The sequence below is a fragment of the Capricornis sumatraensis genome, chromosome 3 (genome assembly GCF_032405125.1).
Source record: "Capricornis sumatraensis isolate serow.1 chromosome 3, serow.2, whole genome shotgun sequence".
Taxonomy (NCBI): domain Eukaryota; kingdom Metazoa; phylum Chordata; class Mammalia; order Artiodactyla; family Bovidae; genus Capricornis; species Capricornis sumatraensis.
This window is the reverse complement of record NC_091071.1, coordinates 64,448,004-64,464,165: the sequence shown is the minus strand read 5'-3', so window position 1 is coordinate 64,464,165 and position 16,162 is coordinate 64,448,004.

Here is a 16,162-nt window from a genome sequence, read left to right as displayed (position 1 = left end):
GTGCTGTGAGTGCAAAAGAGAAGGGTAATAACACAGTGACAGGAGAAAGAGCTACAGCTAACCTAAGGGGGAGATGTTCCAGGTCTGAAGACAAAGGCACATGCGTGGTTCGCCTCACCTGTTTTGCTTTCCTGATGGTGCAATTAATTTTCAGGAGGACATCACGAAACATGTGTTCCCGGGTAAAGCCCTAAATTCTCGGGCTTTATCACAGGCTGGGATAAAGAGTTTCTTTAGTCAGTGGCATTTTTCCTTTTAAGAGCAAGTTTATGTTTTACAAATTAGGAGGGACTTCCCTGGTGGTCCATTGGTTAAGAATCCGGACTTTTAGACTCTGGGGGAGAGGCAGAGGGTGGGATGATTTGGGAGAATGGCATTGAAACATGTATACTATCAGGTAAGAAACGAATCGCCAGTCTATGTTCGATACAGGATACATGATGCTTGGGGCTGGTGCACGGGGATGATCCAGAGAGATGATATGGGGTGGGAGGTGGGAGGGGGGTTCAGGATTGGGAACTCATGTACACCCATGGCTGATTCATGTCAATGTATGGCAAAACCAATACAGTATTGTAAAGCAAAATAAGGTAAAAAAAAAAAAAAAAAAAAGAATCTGCCTGCAAATGCAGAGGACATGGATCTGATCCCTGGTCCCAGAAGATTCCACATGCTGCAGGGCAACTAAGAGCTGGAGAGCCACAAGTACTGAAGCTCGTACGTTGCAGCAAGAGAAGCCACCTCAGTGAGAACCCCTCGCAGTTAGAGAAAGCCCATGCACAGCAACAAAGACCTGTTTTACAGCGAAGTAAAGTAAATAATAAATACAAACTTTAAAAATAATACATTTATTTTAAAAATAAAATTAGGTATAACTTCAAACATCTCTATATTTGAAAGAATTTTTTGATTATTAGTTGCTTTTAGCTATTGATTAATAAATCTAATAAACAAATGAATAAAACAGGTTCCTGGGCTGTTTTTCTTTTTCAAACAAAGGAGTTGTCATACACTGTTATGACCATTACGTGACCAAGTATACAATGCACAAACTACCACTGTGAAATGGAGTTCAAAAAAAGGGGGGGGAAGAATTAAGCAGTGTTTTAATGTGAGCAGGTGACCTACGCTTTGATGTTAAGCTCATTACATTTTCTTTTAAAATTCTTCACTGGAAGAACTTTAAAAAGATGGGAAAACTCATCTTTTCTCTCTTCAGCTTCACAGAATTAAATTTGCTTAAAAGTTTATAATATACAAAGTTTGCTAGGATTTATCTGCATTTTTTAAAAGAAAAATTTCTACTACCCAGCACCCTTTTATATCCACAAGACAGGTTACTTGGTTTTTCATAACAATAACCATAAAGTATAGTAAGATTTTTCAGAATTAAGAAATTTTTTTTTCTTTTGGAATTGAAGAATAGTTGATTTACATTGATTCAAGTGTACAGCAAAGTAATTCAGATATAGATAAGATAGATGACTAATGGATATCAGGGAATATTTTTCAAATTCTTTTCCATTTTATGTTATTACAAGATATTGAATATAGTTCCCTGTGCTAGCCAGTTCTTATTGTTAATCTATTTTAAATATGGTACTATGCATGTGCCTTTTCATACTGTCCATGGGGCTCTCAAGGCAAGAATACTGAAGTGGTTTGCCATTGCCTTCTCCAGTGGACCACATTTTGTCAGAACTCTCCACCATGACCCATCTGTCTTGGGTGGCCCTACCTGGCATGGCTCATAGTTTCACTGAGTTAGACAAGGCTGACAGAATGAACTCTGTTCATTTCCAAGGCAAACCACTCAACATCACAGTAATCCAAGTCTATGCCCCAACCAGTAACACCGAAGAAACTGAAGTTGAACGGTTCTGTGAAGACCTACAAGACCTTTTAGAACTAACACCCAAAAAAGATGTCCTTTTCATTATAGGGGACTGGAATGCAAAAGTAGGAAGTCAAGAAACACCTGGAGTAACAGGCAAATTTGCCCTTGGAATGCGGAATAAAGCAGGGCAAAGACTAATAGAGTTTTGCCAAGAAAATGCACTGGTCACAGCAAACACCCTCTTCCAACACCACAAGAGAAGACTCTACACATGGACATCACCAGATGGTCAACACCGGTATCAGATTGATTATATTCTTTGCAGCCAAAGATGGAGAAGCTCTATACAGTCAACAAAAACAAGACCAGGAGCTGCCTGTGGCTCAGATCATGAACTCCTTATTACCAAATTCAGACTTAAATTGAAGAAAGTAGGGAAAACTGCTAGACCACTCAGGTATGACCTAAATCAAATCCCTTATGATTATACAGTGGAAGTGAGAAATAGATTTAAGGGCCTAGATCTGATAGATAGAGTGCCTGATGAACTATGGAATGAGGTTTGTGACATTGTACAGGAGACAGGGATCAAGACCATCCCCATGGAAAAGAAATGCAAAAAAGCAAAATGGCTGTCTGGGGAGGCCTTACAAATAGCTGTGAAAAGAAGAGAGGCGAAAAGCAAAGGAGGAAAGGAAAGATATAAGCACCTGAATGCAGAGTTCCAAAGAATAGCAAGAAGAGATAAGAAAGCCTTCTTCAGCAATCAATGCAAAGAAATAGAGGAAAACAACAGAATGGGAAAGACTAGAGATCTCTTCAAGAAAATCAGAGATACCAAGGGAACATTTCATGCAAAGATGGGCTTGATAAAGGACAGAAATGGTATGGACCTAACAGAAGCAGAAGATATTAAGAAGAGGTGGCAAGAATACACAGAAGAACTGTACAAAAAAGATCTTCACGACCCAGATAATCACGATGGTGTGATCACTCATCTAGAGCTAGACATCCTGGAATGTGAAGTCAAGCGGGCCTTAAAAGCATCCCTACGAACAAAGCTAGTGGAGGTGATGGAATTCCAGTTGAGCTGTTTCAAATCCTGAAAGATGATGCTGTGAAAGTGATGCACTCAATATGCCAGCAAGTTTGGAAAACTCAGCAGTGGCCACAGGACTGGAAAAGGTCAGTTTTCATTCCAATCCCAAAGAAAGGCAATGCCAAAGAATGCTCAAACTACCGCACAATCAATTGTGTTAATCTGACATGCTAGTAAAGTAATGCTCAAAATTCTCCAAGCCAGGCTTCAGCAATATGTGAACCGTGAACTTCCTGATGTTCAAGCTGGTTTTAGAAAAGGCAGAGGAACCAGAGATCAAATTGCCAACATCCACTGGATCATCGAAAAAGCAAGAGAGTTCCAGAAAAACATCTATTTTTGCTTTATTGACTATGCCAAAGCCTTTGACTGTGTGGATCACAATAAACTGTGGAAAATTCTGAAAGAGATGGGAATACCAGACCACCTGACCTGCCTCTTGAGAAACCTGTATGCAGGTCAGGAAGCAACAGTTAGAACAACATGGAACAACAGACTGGTTTCAAATAGGAAAAGGAGTACATCAAGGCTGTATATGGTCACCGTGCTTATTTAACTTCTATGCAGAGTACATCATGAGAAACGCTGGGCTGGAAGAAACACAAGCTGGATAAAGGACAGAAATGGTATGGACCTAACAGAAGCAGATGATATTAAGAAGAGGTGGCAAGAATACACAGAAGAACTGTACAAAAAAGATCTTCACGACCCAGATAATCACGATGGTATGATCACTCATCTAGAGCTAGACATCCTGGAATGTGAAGTCAAGATTTCTGGGAGAAATATCAATAACCTCAGATATGCAGATGACACCACCCTTATGGCAGAAAGTGAAGAGGAGCTAAAAAGCCTCTTGATGAAAGTGAAAGTGGAGAGTGAAAAAGTTGTCTTAAAGCTCAACATTCAGAAAACGAAGATCATGGCATCCGGCCCCATCACTTCATGGGAAATAGATGGGGAAACAGTAGAAACAGTGTCAGACTTTATTTTTTGGGGCTCCAAAATCACTGCAGATGGTGACTGCAGCCATGAAATTAAAAGACACTTACTCCTTGGAAGAAAAGTTATGACCAACCTAGAGAGCATATTCAAAAGCAGAGACATTACTTTGCCGACTAAGGTCCATCTAGTCAAGGCTATGGTTTTTCCAGTGGTCATGTATGGATGTGAGAGTTGGACTGTGAAGAAAGCTGAGCACCGAAGAATGATGCTTTTGAACTGTAGTGTTGGAGAAGACTCTTGAGAGTCCCTTGGACTGCAAGGAGATCCAACCAATCCATTCTGAAGGAGATCAGCCCTGGGATTTCTTTGGAAGGAATGATGCTAAAGCTGAAACTTGAGTACTTTGGCCACCTCATGCGAAGTGCTGACTCCTTGGAAAAGACTCTGATGCTGGGAGGGATTGGGGGCAGGAGGAGAAGGGGACGACTGAGGATGAGATGGCTGGATGGCATCACTGACTCGATGGATGTGAGTCTGAGTGAACTCTGGGAGTTGGTGATGGACAGGGAGGCCTGGCATGCTGCGATTCATGGGGTCACAAAGAGTTGGACACAACTGAACTGAACTGAACTGTGGTCCATATGATCAGTTTGATTAGTTTTCAGTGATTGTGGTTTTCATTCTGTCTGCCTTTGGCCAGGTAAGAGGCTTATGGAAGCTTCCTGATGGGAGAGGCTGACTGTAGGGGAAACTGGGTCTTGTTCTGATGGGCGGGGCCGTGCTCAGTAAATCTTTAATCCAATTTTCTGTTGATGGGCGGGGCTGTGTTCCCTCCCTGCTGTTTAACCTGAGACCAAACTATAGTGGAGGTAATGAAGATAGTAGCCACCTCTTTCAAAAGGTCCTATGCATGCATCGCCACACTAAGTGTCCATGACCCAATGGCATCACCAACTCGATGGACAGGAGTTTGAGCAAGCTCCAGGAGTTGGTGATGGACAGCGAAGCCTGGCTGTGCTGCAGTCCATGGAGTCTCAAAGAGTCGGACACTTGCCAATCCCAACCTCCTAATTTTTCCTCCCTGATCCTTCCTCTTTAGGTAACCAAAAGTTTGTTTTCTATGTCTATGAGTCTATCTCTGTTTTGTAAATAGCTCATTTGTATCATTTTTAAAGATTCCACATGTAACTGATATCATATGATATTTGTCTTTCTCTGTCTAACTTCACTTACCGTGAAGTCGCTCAGTTGTGTCTGACTCTTTACGATCCCATGGACTACCTACCAGGCTCCTCCATTCATGAAATTTTCCAGGCAAGAGTACTGGAGTGGGTTGCCATTTCCTTCTCCAGGGGATCTTCCCAACCCAGGAATTGAACCCAGGTCTCCTGCATTGCAGGCAGATGCTTTACCATCTGAGCCACCAGGGAAGCCCACTTCACTTAATATGATAATCTCTAGGTGCATCCAACTGCTGCAAATGGCATTATTTCATTCTTTATATAGCTGAGTAATATTCCATTGTATTTATCCTTGTTGTTCAGTTGCTAAGTGGTGTCCGACTCTTTGCAACCCCATGGACTGTGGCACACCAGGCTCCTCTATCTTCCGATATCTCCCCAAACTTGCTCAAATTCATATTCGTTAAGTAGGTGGTACTATCTAACCATCTCATCCTCTGCTGACCCCTTCTCCTTCTGCCTTCAGTCTTTTCCATCATCAGGGTCTTTTACAATGAGTCAGCTCTTCCCATCAGGTGGCCAAAGTATGGGAGCTTCAGCATCAGTCCTTCCAATGAATATTCAGGACTAATTTCCTTTAGGATTGACTGGTTTGATCTCCTTGCTGTCCAAAGGACTCTCAAGAGTCTTCTCCAACACCACAATTTGAAAGTATCAATTCTCTGGTGCTCAGCCTTCTTTGTGGTTCAACTCTCATATCCATACACGACTACTGGAAAAACTATAGCTTTGATGATCTGGACCTTTGTTGGCAAAGTGATATCTCTGCTTTTTAATATGCTATCTATGTTTGTTATAGCTTTCCTTCCAAGGAGCAAGTATTTTTTTTTTAATTTCAAGGCTGCAGTCACCGTCTGCTGTGATTTGGAAACCCAGGAAAATAAAATTGTCACTGCTTCCACATTTTCCCCTTCTATTTGCCATGAAGTGGGACTGGATGCCATGATCTTAGTTTTTTGAATGTTGAGTTTTAAGCCAGCTTTTTCACTCCCCTCTTTCACCCTCACTAAGAGGTTCCTTAGTTCCTCTTTACTTTCTGCCATTAGAGTGGTATCATCTGCATACCTGAGGTTGTTGATATTTCTCCTGGCAATCTTGATTCTAGCTGGGGATTCATCCAAACTGGCATTTTGCATGATGTACTCTGTATACAAATAAGCAGGGTGACAATATACAGCCTTGACGTATTCCTATCCCAATTTTGAACCAGGACAGCGTTTCATGTCCAATTCTAACTTGCTTCTTGGCCCACATACAGATTTCTCAGGAGACAGGCAAGGTGGTCTGGGTATTCTCATCTGTTTAAGAATTTTCCATAGTTTGTTGGGATCCACACAGTCAATGGCTTTACCGTAGTCAATGAAACAGAAGTAGATGTTTTGCTGGAACTCCCCTGATTTCTCCATCATCCAACAGATGCTGGCAATTTGATCTCTGGTTCCTCTGCCTCAAGCTGTACAAACCCAGCTTGTACATCTAGAAGTTCTTGGTTCATGTACTGCTGAAGCCTGGTTGAAGGATTTTGAGCATTACCTTGCTAGCATGTGAAATGAGCACAATTGTACCTCAACCTAGACATCTCCTACTTGGCCACGTCCAATTTACCTTGATTCATGGACCTAACATTCCAGGTTCCTATGCAATATTGTTCTTTACAGCACTGGACTTTAACTTGCACCACCAGGCACATCCATAACTGACAGTCATTTCCGCTTTAGCCCAGCCACTTCACTCTTTCTGGAGCTATTAGTAATTGCCCACCACTCTTCCCCAGTGGTATATTGGACACCTTGCAACCTGAGGGGGAGGGGGGGCATCTTCCAGTGTCATATCTTCTTGCCTTTTCATACTGTTTATGGGGTTCTCACAGCAAGAATACTGGAGTGGTTTGCCATTTCCTCCTCCAATGGACCACATTTTGTCAGAAGGCTTCACTATGACCTGTCCATCTTGCATGGCGTGGCTCATAGCTTCACTGAGTTATGCAAGTCCCTTCACCATGACAAGGCTGTGATCCATGAAGGGGCATTGTATATATATGCCATGTTTAAGTTGTTTCCATATCTTGGCTGTTGTAAATAGTGCTGCTATTAACATTGGGGTACATGCATCTTTTCAAATTATAGTTTTCATCTTTTCCAGATATATGCCCAGGAATGGGATTGCTGGGTCATAAAGTAAGTCTATTTTTAGTTTTCAAAGGAACCTCCATACTGTTCTCCATAGTGACTGCACCAATTTACATTCCCACCAAGAGTGTAGGAGGGGTCCCTTTTCTCCACACCCTCTTCAGCATTTATTATCTGTAGACTTTTTGAGGATGGCCATTCTGACTGCTGTGAGGTGATATTCATTGTAGTTTTGATTCTCTGCAGAATCTTATAAAACATTAAAGCAATATATTATGGGAGGTACCATTTTAGAGTTAGCATATTTTATCATAATTTGAAAAGTGTCTGAGTATTGAATATATATATCAATGTTATTTTTCAGAACAATTGATTCAATAGGCATGCAAGTAATAAATTTGAGCAGTTGGTCAAGGACATATCTGTTAAGTGTGATAGACTTGATTTGGAATTCCAGTCCTGCTTTTTATTAACAAGTGATTACAGTTTCTTCATCTGTAAAACAGGATTACATTAGTACCTATCCTATAGTGTGGTCATGAAGGTACCAGATCATATAGCGGAGCATTTAGCATAAAAATAGGCACAAGAGATACACTCTAAGAGAGCAACTAATATATTATTTTGAGTTTCCTGACTATTGTGGGAAGCACATGTAGTTAGGGAGAAGCTGAGAAAAAATACTCTCCAAAAGGCTCAACACAAGAAGGGTCACTCTGAATTATCAAAGAAAGGAAGGAAAGAGAGAAGGAAGAAATGAAATGCTCATCTCAAGCCTGAAATAATTAAAAAACAATGGTCGCTCTGAGCAAAAGGATAAATTTCTCTAAACGGAAGAGAATATTACTTTAATATATTATTAAGGAAAGCAACAGTCCACACAAACAAGTGTTTTGAAATGAGTCTTTAAAAAAAAGAAACTAAGAAAAGAAATGCCCAGTCTGAAATTCACCTAGAATTGCCAAGGTCACTGAATTTTGGTGAGGAAAGCATCTGGGGTGTAGAAGGGGGCAGGGCAGGGCTGCTATGCAAGGCAGGTCCAAAGCACCATCCACAAAAGACACTACAGAGAGACCATCTCCTCCTCTCGCTTCAGGCTGTTAAGTGAACAGAAATGTAAGAACCACTGTCACTATAGCTTTTCACTAGCTTGTTTATTTACCCATCAAGAACCATAAGGACCTTTACTGCATAAAATGCCAAGTGTGGTGGTAATTGACATCAAACGATCCATGTCTACCAACAAATAAAAGACTAAAGTAATAAACATAGAGAGATGAGTGTTTAATGACCTTCAACAAATTTTTATTGTAAGATCCATAACAGTTAACTATATACACTGACATCTCTGGCCTCGAGCAGTCTCCGTTTTCAAAGTCAGAGGAAGAGGCCCAAATCCTGCTTCACTACAGTGGCTCATGAAAACTGGCTTGAATGTATCAGCCTGGAATGGGCTTGCCAAAACTGTTCAGGTCCCTGAGACTCCCATCATGTCCATAAAATTAGAATTTTTCACCTTGACTGCCACCTCCCACCATACCCCACCCCAACACATTCCATTAACTCCTTCCATAGCTGGATAAAATACTACAGTCAGCAGATACTTTTTCACTTCCCCAAACTAAGATATTCATGTGAAACATAATAAATACCATCATTCAAGATGCAAGAATGTTTTCTAATACAATAAATGTTTTCTAAATTCTTGTCTACGATAGCTGTTTGGGATACTAAATAGAAAAATGATGGTTTTAATTTTTTATGTTTTCTAAGATATTAATTAAATTATAATGTTAGTTTAAAAAAAATTTCAGAGGCTATGAATTCAATTGGCCATGGCAAAGAAGATTGGTAGAGGAATATCAGTTTAGAGGAGAAGCCAAAATCATCTTGGTACCTCAAAATCTCCAGAATCACTTTTATAATGATGTAGGCTTTGGACTCAAGCATGACCCTAATTTCTTGTGATTCACAAGTTTCTATAATTCAGGGAAGGAACTCTCCAAACACTGGATAAAACTGAGGTAGAAGTTCAGAGTTCTGGACTTTGACTTTAGTTATTATTTTGTTTGCCCAGAATAAGATGCTTCTTTAGGAAATGCTCCTTCTAATATGTGCTTCATAGAGGAGTGGTTGTTTTCTAATAGATCGTATGTCCCACATAATGTGGGTTTAGGACCAGCCATCCCACTAAATCTAAGCCAGTCATTAAGCAAAGCCCTCTGGTCACCATTGGTCCAGGGGATGGCACTTAATCCAAACAAATCAATCAGAGTTCTTACTGGGCTATTTTTACCTTGAGATAAGGACAAGTCTTAGTGCCTCTTTGCCTCTCTGGGACTGAAATGAAAGGTAGATGTCTACTGCTGCTGCTGCTGCTAAGTCGCTTCAGTCGTGTCCAACTCTGTGCGACCCCATAGACGGCACCCCACCAGGCTCCCCTGTCCCTGGGATTCTCCAGGCAAGAACACTGGAGTGGGTTGCCATTTCCTTCTCCAATGCATGAAAGTGAAAATTGAAAGTGAAGTCGCTCAGTCGTGTCTGACTCCTAGCAACCCCATGGACCGCAGCCTACCAGGCTCCTCTGTCCATGGGATTTGCCAGGCAAGAGTACTGGATTGGGGTGCAATTGCCTTCTCCAGATGTCTAGTAGATACAGGTTAATAGGTCCAAATCATGTAAAAGAAACTGGTTTTCTGTAAAAGAGGAAGATACTGACATTCAGAAAACAGCAGAGCAAGATGAGGAATGCAAATAGAAGATGCTGGAAACATCCCAATCACCGGATCCAGTTGTCTTCCTCCCTGTAATCTGATTATATTATATTTCCACTTAAATAAAATAATTGTGAAGAGATAAGTAGTTTTATATATTTATTACCTTGTTCTTAATACAATTTATTTAATTGCAAGTGTATATAATTTAATTTTTAATGATAGTTTTGTTTAACAATGGGCTTCACTGATGGCTCAGCAGGTAAAGAATCTGCCTGCAATGCAGGAGACACAGGAGACTCGGGTTCAATCCCTGGGTCAGGAAGATGGCAACCAACTCCAGTATTCTTGCCTCAAAAATCCCATGGACAGAGGAGCCTGGCAGACTACAGTCCAAAGGGTTGCAAAGAGTCAGACCCTACTGCGAGACTAAGCATGCACGCACTGTTTAACAATCAGCTTGCAAATTCCTAATAATTTAACCATCAGGTCTGATAAGAGATGGATGATGCAAGCACACACCTGGACCTTGGTAATCTTAATTAGCTGAAGTTTTTTTCATATTAAAATTTTAAATTCTTGTATAGTTAGAGCTATCGAAACTTTGTGAGTTTTGCCTTTAGTATTATATTAGGAAAGTTTTTGCTTATTAGAGGATTATAAAAACATTCATATTTTACCCCAGCATCTTCAGCTGTCCATGATAAAATAACACAAAACAAAAAATCTTTATCTGAAATTCATATACACGTAAAGCATGACTCCCCAGGTGGCTCAGTGGTAAAGAACCTTCCTGCCAATGCAGGAGACATGGGTTACATCCCTGGATAGGGAAGATCCCCTGGAGAACTGATAGGCCTAGAACAGGATGATCAAATAGTTGGCTTAGAAACCCCATTAGAGAGATAGAGAGGGAACTTTGGGGGCTTTGGGAGACCACAGTAAGACTAATGGTCACTGAAGAAAGTAAAGGGAAAATTCTGAAACAATGTGGGCTTGCTTGACTCATAAAGCAAAACAAATCACTTAGTATCAAAGTCAGACTGGCTTGCTTAACCAGAAAATCCAGCTAACTTGCTTAGCAACAAAACCATGCAACCGAAGCATGGGACATGTTCCAAGAACAATAAAACAATCGTGTCATGAGACCTACGTCCTTCCCAGTGAGCTCAGTAAGTTAATAAACCCCAAGACATGCTCTTTGGCTCCTCAGGCATGTTCTTAGCACAGTGCCTCCAAAACTATAAAGCAATAATAGAAAATAAGGCCCAAAACCTGCCCAGTGGTGTCATCAAGTTAATGACCCCCAAAGCATGCTCTGTGCATACAAAAAAAAAACAATCATTTATGGAAAGGTTGACTTTTCAAAATGAAAGACCCTCATTGTACTGAGACCTGAAAATATTTTTCCAAAGTTCTATGACAGTCCTGGGCATGACCATATAGGGACAAGAAAAATTCCCTACTCTACCTGGCAGAGGAACTGATGATGGAAACATGACATCTACTCAAGAAAGAAAAGGATCTTCTCCCTCTCCCCTATCTTCCTCTGATTATAAAAATGCAACCCACTGAGTACTCAGGGCAGTGCAAGCTTGCCTGACCACTTGTGAACCTTATAAATATCCTAATAAATCACTTTTCATCTATCACTTTGCCTCTTGCTGAATTCCTTTCTGCACTGAGGTATAAAGGACTGTGGTGCCCAAGCTTTGGGGCCCTAGAAACAAGACCTAACAGTTTCAAGAGGAAACAGCAACCCACTCCAATATTCTCGCCTGGAAAACCCCATAGAGAGAGGAGCCTGGCAGGCTATAGTCCATGGGGTCGCAAAAGAGTAGGACACAACTTAGCAACTAAACAACAACAACAATGAGATAAAGACCTAATCTTTTCCTCCCAAATGTTAAAATGTTGTCATAATACCTTTTATTTGAATAACCCATCATACTTTACCTTTATAATAATCCTGATGAATACTTGGATGTGTTCCCTGGATTTCTGTTCTGGCCCACTGATTTATCTCTATCTTTAAAGACCAGTATCACACTGTTCTAATAAGTGAATCTTTAAAATACATTTTTATCTCCTTTAAAATAGCTCTTTCCATTCTCTTTTAAATCTTTCTGAGCTATTTTTGTATGAATTACATAATCATTTTTGTCAGGTTTCAAAAAAAATCCCATTAGGATTTTGATTGCATTTGTATTAAACTTTTTGCCTCCTCACAATATTGAATCCTTCCAAGAACATGGTATTTTATATCTATAGCTATATGCTTATAATTATATCTCAATTTATTCAAGTCCTCTTTTATTCTTGCAGTTAAGTTTTATATATATATAATATATACATATAAATTTTTAATTTATGTCTTACACTTTTCTTATTGCTTATTTCTACAAATTTTCTATTCTGTTGTTTCTATATTCTATAGTTAGTGAAATTTTTCATTTTAATCAATTGGAAATTTTTATTTAAAACTACAAAAGAGTCAATTTGAAAGGCTATTGTTTTGTTTAGTTTACATACTTATAACCCAGCTTTCTGGCTTTCTTACTAATTCTAATAGTTCTTCTTTGGTTCTTATCTATAAATAAATATGCTTTTACTTTATCTCCAATTTTTATAGCTCTTTTTTCCTTGCCTTGTCTGATTGCATGGGCTATGACTGCCAAACAATATTGAATAATAATGATAAAAATGGACATGATTGTCTTTTTTCTCTTTATGCAAATGTATATAGCTTTCGCCTTTAGATAAATACTTTTTATTATTTTAGAGTCATTTCATTATAATCTCATATAGCTTAAGGATTTTATTGATTGAATATTGATTTTTATCAAATGTTTTTCTGCCTTATGAGATTTATACTGTTTTCCCTTTATTTTTTTAACAAATCTTTTAATGCTGACATATTCTTTTATTCCTGAAGCCTCCTTAGCCTTAAGTTATTTTTTAATATTTGATTTGATTGTAGCATGATGACTTTCACAGAACAGATACAAAAAATACTGATTGATTTACTGGCTAATCAATTAGAGAATGAAAATCAAATTCACTGATCTTCTCTATTAATAGTAACTGAAATTGTCATGATGACTTTCTTTTCCTTAGGATTCTGAAGGAAACGAGACTCAAACTGATGAGGTCCAGGAATGATGAATGCCAGAGGTGAAATTCCTCTCGGTAATACGTCTCAGTTTCTGGGAGAACGTAGTTACTGGCTTTAGAGTAGACCTTTACGTCTCTTGACTTGATAGATGGTAAAGTCAATTGGGCAGGTTAACATCTGAAAAAGAGATCTGCCGTGGGAACCCTTAGGAGATATCACTCTGTCTGAAAATGTTTCACTGGAATAACTAAAACAGTGGAAAGTTCCTGCGGCACAGTGTCTGCCAATGTGCTCTCTTTTTGCACTCCATCCATAGTAAATGGTTTCTTCATTGCTTCCACTCTCCAGCTGTGGAATCTGAGCCCAGATGGGGGACCACCTCTTCCTCCCTCCACAACCCTACTTCCAGTGAGAACTGAATCTAATCCAAATTACCCAATATTCAAAATCTGTAAAGAAAGGTGGGAACCTTGTCCTAAAGACAATTTTCAGGGTTTCACAGTCATCTTTGTCAAGAAACTCTTCCTAACATCTAGCCTCAATTCCTCCCACTCTCTTTCTCTTGTATTTGGCATTTCTTAATTGCTCTTGTCAAAATTCTGCCAGAATAGTTCTTGCCCTTCCAGGTAGTCTCCCTTATTAGGAATAAAAACTAACTGAGAAATCACTACAAAAAAACCTTGACTCTCTCAACTTCCATTTCCTCAGCATGGGTTTGCTTAGCACCTATTTTGCACCAAGTACCAAAGCAGATGCTAAAGGGGAGTAGAGAGGGGAAGATAGGGAAAATTGTAACATAAAAAGGAATCAGACCTGGTCCTTGCCCCTTTGAAGCTTGTGAGTTACCTGAGGAGCAAATCCGAGAAACATAAATTTATTCCCTGTGGGTACTTTCCAGGGCTTGTGACTTCAAAATGCGGATCTTGCTTATGGGAGAACGTTACCTGCAAACATTCAAAACAAAGCGTTTCACACTATTTGATGTTTATATAGATCATTTTCCAAGAAAGTAGAAATGATTTATATATGTTTCCTCAATATTTACACATCCCCTTCACCCGCCAAGGGCCCTGCTTCCCTTCACACACACTTAGGGCTTTTATCAACTTCAAAGGAGGCTTGGTGCCTAAGAGAGAGACCCACAGAGGCTGAAATGGATACACACTGCTATTAATCTCGGAACACTTCTCTGAGCTGGGGAGTCAGGAAGTGCTGTTACAGGCCTTTAAAGACAAAGGAATTAGACCCAAAGATTAAACAGCTTTCTCAGAGCCAAAATGGTTCCTGGAGTTGAGCGTGGTGGCAAAATGCTTTGGCTCTGATGCTAGATTGTTGGACTGTTAATCCTGGCCCTAATTCTTGCCACCAGTGCAAACTCAAGCAATTAATTAACCTCTTGGTGGTTTCTTTATCGGTAAGATGGGGATAAAAATAATATCTACCATGGTTTGAGGATTAAATAAGTAATGCTTGCAAAGTATTAGAATACTGCTTGTCATTTATTAATTAATCATTCCTAAGCAGAGACATTACTTTCCCAACAAAGGTCTGTCTAGTCAAGGCTATGGTTTTTCCAGTGGTCATGTATGGAAGTGAGAGTTGGACTGTGAAGAAAGCTGAAGAACTGATGCTTTTGAACTGTGGTGTTGGAGAAGACTCTTGCGAGTCCCTTGGACTGCAAGGAGATCCAACCAGTCCATTCTGAAGGAGATCAGCCCTGGGTGTTCTTTGGAAGGACTGATGCTAAAGCTGAAACTCCAATACTTCAGCCACCTTATGCAAAAAGTTGACTCATTGGAAAAGACTCTGATGCTGGGTGGGGTTGGGGGCAGGAGGAGAAGGGGATGACAGAGGATGAGATGGCTGGATGGTATCACCGACTCGATGGAAGTGAGTTTGGGTAGACTCTGGGAGTTGGTAATGGACAGGAAAGCCTGGCGTGCTGCGATTCATGGGGTCGCAAAGAGTCGGACACGACTGAGCGACTGAACCGAATGGAACTGAACTGAAGCATCTGTAAACATTGTTCTGCCATAAACAGTACAGGTTAGTTTCATGTCTTCTGCATAAGTATTAAAGTCGCAGAAAACCCAGAAATTGAAACATTAAAGACAGAAGTCACTCTTAAGGCGTCTCACTAAATTAGAAATAATGGAACTAGGTCCAAACTAGTTCAGCAAACCCCAGACAAAATTAGGGTCTGTCCTCCCTGCCATCTTCCTGTAATGTCTTTCTTTCCATTATCCTGAGTGTCCAAAACCAAAATTTCTTTCAGCTGAAATTACGTATTTCCATTGCCCTGTTTCCATTTTTTATGGCAAGATCACAAAGATGACATAGAGCCTGAGAAGGTTCATTTTGCCTGAGGAAGATTACCTGGCTATTTCCAAAGAGACATTGCATACAAGTCTTGAGGAAGGAAAGAACATCTCATTCTTATGGCCAAGCTATAAAAATTTCTTATATCTAAATCAAATTGTCAGGTCATTCTTCATTTTTAGTTAGTTTCATATGGGAAATATTACTATATGGTCATGATTATAAGCTGTGCTTTTAAAACATCCATACACCAAACGAAACTGGATGTTAAAAACCTTGATCTGTAAAATCTTGCTTCCCATCACATATAGGCATATAGTCCTCATATAGGAATCTGTATTATAAATTTATTGTGATATAATAGAAGCAAGATCCATACCCTCTCCTTAGCCCAGAAAAGCCCTAGGTTAACCTCCATTAACCAGAAGTAATGATTAATCAGCCTTAAGCAAAATTCAGAATTCCACCTTTATTTGAATCATTTACCTTGCCCTTTCACACGGTTACAGATGGGCACCACTGTCCCCAGCCTGACTGAATTCAGCTGGTGTTGAATTCAGGGCCTTGCTCAAGAGCCATTAGAATCAGACTAATTATGAATTCAGAAGGCTTGCCCAAAGCCTCAGATGATAGCTTTAGTTCTGTATGTCTGCTCCCTTACAAACACTGTAAGCAACACTATCCATTTCCATTCTTGGAAAAAAGTGACATTTTGATCCAACTGATAAAGCACTAAGCATTGGGGCTATTTAATTAACATAGA